Source organism: Schistocerca americana, unplaced genomic scaffold (assembly GCF_021461395.2).
Source record: "Schistocerca americana isolate TAMUIC-IGC-003095 unplaced genomic scaffold, iqSchAmer2.1 HiC_scaffold_578, whole genome shotgun sequence".
NCBI lineage: Eukaryota > Metazoa > Arthropoda > Insecta > Orthoptera > Acrididae > Schistocerca > Schistocerca americana.
The window spans coordinates 77,501-82,500 of record NW_025726322.1 but is presented as its reverse complement, the minus strand read 5'-3'; the positions used below and the strand labels follow the sequence as shown (position 1 = coordinate 82,500).

General features: G+C 53.4%; 1 non-coding gene across 1 annotated transcript in view; it reads right to left on the bottom strand.

Moving 5' to 3' along the window:
- Positions 1–1,386, bottom strand: part of LOC124587106 — a 1,910-nt gene extending 524 nt beyond the window's left edge. The window contains exon 1 of the ribosomal RNA XR_006975267.1: positions 1–1,386. This exon is cut by the window's left edge and continues 524 nt beyond it. This is a non-coding gene — a ribosomal RNA (small subunit ribosomal RNA).
- Positions 1,387–5,000: the final 3,614 nt, after the last annotated feature.

The following is a 5,000-nucleotide window of genomic DNA, read 5'->3' as shown; positions in this document are numbered from 1 at the left end:
TAAGAACGGCCATGCACCACCACCCACCGAATCAAGAAAGAGCTATCAATCTGTCAATCCTTCCGGTGTCCGGGCCTGGTGAGGTTTCCCGTGTTGAGTCAAATTAAGCCGCAGGCTCCACTCCTGGTGGTGCCCTTCCGTCAATTCCTTTAAGTTTCAGCTTTGCAACCATACTTCCCCCGGAACCCAAAAGCTTTGGTTTCCCGGAGGCTGCCCGCCGAGTCATCGGAGGAACTGCGGCGGATCGCTGGCTGGCATCGTTTATGGTTAGAACTAGGGCGGTATCTGATCGCCTTCGAACCTCTAACTTTCGTTCTTGATTAATGAAAACATACTTGGCAAATGCTTTCGCTTCTGTTCGTCTTGCGACGATCCAAGAATTTCACCTCTAACGTCGCAATACGAATGCCCCCGCCTGTCCCTATTAATCATTACCTCGGGTTCCGAAAACCAACAAAATAGAACCGAGGTCCTATTCCATTATTCCATGCACACAGTATTCAGGCGGGCTTGCCTGCTTTAAGCACTCTAATTTGTTCAAAGTAAACGTGCCGGCCCACCGAGACACTCACTCAAGAGCACCCTGGTAGGATTGCAACGGGGTCCGCCTCGGGACGCACGAGCACGCACGAGGCGCGTCGCACGCCTTCAGCTCGCCCCACCGGCAGGACGTCCCACGATACATGCCAGTTAAACACCGACGGGCGGTGAACCAACAGCGTGGGACACAAATCCAACTACGAGCTTTTTAACCGCAACAACTTTAATATACGCTATTGGAGCTGGAATTACCGCGGCTGCTGGCACCAGACTTGCCCTCCAATAGATACTCGTTAAAGGATTTAAAGTGTACTCATTCCGATTACGGGGCCTCGGATGAGTCCCGTATCGTTATTTTTCGTCACTACCTCCCCGTGCCGGGAGTGGGTAATTTGCGCGCCTGCTGCCTTCCTTGGATGTGGTAGCCGTTTCTCAGGCTCCCTCTCCGGAATCGAACCCTGATTCCCCGTTACCCGTTACAACCATGGTAGGCGCAGAACCTACCATCGACAGTTGATAAGGCAGACATTTGAAAGATGCGTCGCCGGTACGAGGACCGTGCGATCAGCCCAAAGTTATTCAGAGTCACCAAGGCAAACGGACCGGACGAGCCGACCGATTGGTTTTGATCTAATAAAAGCGTCCCTTCCATCTCTGGTCGGGACTCTGTTTGCATGTATTAGCTCTAGAATTACCACAGTTATCCAAGTAACGTGGGTACGATCTAAGGAACCATAACTGATTTAATGAGCCATTCGCGGTTTCACCTTAATGCGGCTTGTACTGAGACATGCATGGCTTAATCTTTGAGACAAGCATATGACTACTGGCAGGATCAACCAGGGAGCTGCGTCAACTAGAGCTGAGCAGCCGGCCGCCCGGGAGTGTGTCCCGGGGGCCCGCGCGAACACGCAAGCGTCCGCTCAATTATTCTGCAAACAGGAGGAGGCTGAGCTCCCCTGCACAATACACCTCGAAACCCTCTCAGGTCCCGGCGGCGCGCAGCGCCGTCCTAAGTACTTGGTCGGGTTCGAGAGAGGCGCAATCGCCCGGAGTTTGGCGAGTAGACGCTTTAGGTGCGACCACCCGTGCTCCCAACTGAGCTTGCCGCTGCCGACAGAGGCCCGGGAGCGTGCTGTCGTGGCATTGCCGGCGGGAGACAACACGCGCCACCTACGGTGGCCGGCAGCTCCAACGCCAGCGCCACAGAAGGACAAAAGCCCCACTTGGGTGCCGAAGCGAACTCTCCCAGCACAGCGCACGCGCCAACACGTCCGCACAGCTGCGATACAATCCACCTGCGAGAACCGCAGAGGCGACCGAGCAGCAGACGGCGTCGCGGCGCCGAGCGCCGGGCGGCGGCGCATCCTCAGCGCACACAGTCCTCAATCGGACCAGCACACTGCAGATGTCCACCGCGCTTCGCACCGGGCCCGCGAGGACCTACTTTGGCCGCACGGCGCCGCGTGCAGGGTGCGCCGGCGCGCAGCTGCGCCGCCTGCCGCCTCCGTCGGCCGGCGCGCCTGCCACTGGCCGCCCCCACCAGCCGGCTGTAGCGCGTGCGCCCACGCACCGCGCGGCCAGCACGCCGGAAGGCCCCCCCTCACCGGCCGGGGACGGTCCCACCCAGCCACCGCCGCGTATCGCTTCACACCCACATGCCATTCACGTTCGTGGGCATGGTGGGTATCGCTGAAACAACCGGTTGGTAGCTCAACCGATCGTCGCCATCACTGATTCACCTCTAGCGAGAACAACCGCACCACAACGGTTTACCAGTTCTTCATTTGCGTAACGTCACCAGCAAACGTAGACGTCCATCGCCATTTGCAAATTCAACGATTGTTGCATGCCTGTGTCAGGTGTCACGACACACTATGTCTGCCCACATACACGCAACAACATGTGCACGCTTCGCGAACACGTGGAAGGTGGCCCCCGTACGTATGCGATGTCCATTGCGCGAACGACTGTCAACCGGCCTCTGTCGCATGTCGCAGATGTGGAACGCAGTGCACCATGCTATCACGGTGTGTGAGAAGAGACGACTACGTCTGACAACACGCGCCACTACATCAACAGACGGCTCATGCTGATCGCCATCCACGGCATACCATACTGCAATCCAGCTCTTATAGGGAGACGACACGTAGCTGAGTGCACAATATTTGGACCGTATGGTTCGCCGTTGTTGGCGCAGTCGTGGTACGGTCACACATGTACCACGATGTATCATTCAGTACATGAGGACCAATGTGCGGTACAGTGTGTGATTTGGACGTACAACATCAGCGGACAGTTGCCACAAGCCGTACCACAACGTAGGCTGTGCTTCGCCATGCGAATGCCAATGAACAACTGCGAAGGGCATTGAGCATGTACGTCCTGCCGCCATCCGCATTACAGTGTATAGCTGCAAGGTGTTTAACATGAAGCGATACTCTGGGGACCGGGCAGTGCGAGTAGCAAACTATATTGCGGGGGTTGCAGTTAGGCAACACTACACTAATTTAACGCGTCGTATGACAATTACAGAGCAGGTTAAGGCCCAACGTGTGTTGGGTTAAGGCCCAACGTGTGTTGGGTTAAGGCCCAACGTGTGTTGGGTTAAGGCCCAACGTGTGTTGGGTTAAGGCCCAACGTGTGTTGGGTTAAGGCCCAACGTGTGTTGGGTTAAGGCCCAACGTGTGTTGGGTTAAGGCCCAACGTGTGTTGGGTTAAGGCCCAACGTGTGTTGGGTTAAGGCCCAACGTGTGTTGGGTTAAGGCCCAACGTGTGTTGGGTTAAGGCCCAACGTGTGTTGGGTTAAGGCCCAACGTGTGTTGGGTTAAGGCCCAACGTGTGTTGGGTTAAGGCCCAACGTGTGTTGGGTTAAGGCCCAACGTGTGTTGGGTTAAGGCCCAACGTGTGTTGGGTTAAGGCCCAACGTGTGTTGGGTTAAGGCCCAACGTGTGTTGGGTTAAGGCCCAACGTGTGTTGGGTTAAGGCCCAACGTGTGTTGGGTTAAGGCCCAACGTGTGTTGGGTTAAGGCCCAACGTGTGTTGGGTTAAGGCGCAACATAGGTTAGGTTAAGGCGCAACATAGGTTAGGTTAAGGCGCAACATAGGTTAGGTTAAGGCGCAACATAGGTTAGGTTAAGGCGCAACATAGGTTAGGTTAAGGCGCAACATAGGTTAGGTTAAGGCGCAACATAGGTTAGGTTACGGCGCAACATAGGTTAGGTTAAGGCGCAACATAGGTTAGGTTAAGGCGCAACATAGGTTAGGTTACGGCGCAACATAGGTTAGGTTAAGGCGCAACATAGGTTAGGTTAAGGCGCAACATAGGTTAGGTTAAGGCGCAACATAGGTTAGGTTAAGGCGCAACATAGGTTAGGTTAAGGCGCAACATAGGTTAGGTTACGGCGCAACATAGGTTAGGTTACGGCGCAACATAGGTTAGGTTAAGGCGCAACATAGGTTAGGTTACGGCGCAACATAGGTTAGGTTAAGGCGCAACATAGGTTAGGTTAAGGCGCAACATAGGTTAGGTTAAGGCGCAACATAGGTTAGGTTACGGCGCAACATAGGTTAGGTTACGGCGCAACATAGGTTAGGTTAAGGCGCAACATAGGTTAGGTTAAGGCGCAACATAGGTTAGGTTAAGGCGCAACATAGGTTAGGTTAAGGCGCAACATAGGTTAGGTTAAGGCGCAACATAGGTTAGGTTAAGGCGCAACATAGGTTAGGTTAAGGCGCAACATGGGTTAGGTTAAGGCGCAACATGGGTTAGGTTAAGGCGCAACATGGGTTAGGTTAAGGCGCAACATGGGTTAGGTTAAGGCGCAACATGGGTTAGGTTAAGGCGCAACATGGGTTAGGTTAAGGCGCAACATGGGTTAGGTTAAGGCGCAACATGGGTTAGGTTAAGGCGCAACATGGGTTAGGTTAAGGCGCAACATGGGTTAGGTTAAGGCGCAACATGGGTTAGGTTAAGGCGCAACATGGGTTAGGTTAAGGCGCAACATGGGTTAGGTTAAGGCGCAACATGGGTTAGGTTAAGGCGCAACATGGGTTAGGTTAAGGCGCAACATGGGTTAGGTTAAGGCGCAACATGGGTTAGGTTAAGGTACAATATGGGTTAGGTTAAGGTACAATATGGGTTAGGTTAAGGTACAATATGGGTTAGGTTAAGGTACAATATGGGTTAGGTTAAGGTACAATATGGGTTAGGTTAAGGTACAATATGGGTTAGGTTAAGGTACAATATGGGTTAGGTTAAGGTACAATATGGGTTAGGTTAAGGTACAATACGGGTTAGGTTAAGGTACAATACGGGTTAGGTTAAGGTACAATACGGGTTAGGTTAAGGTACAATACGGGTTAGGTTAAGGTACAATACGGGTTAGGTTAAGGTACAATACGGGTTAGGTTAAGGTACAATACGGGTTAGGTTAAGGCACTTGGGGGGGGGGGGGGGC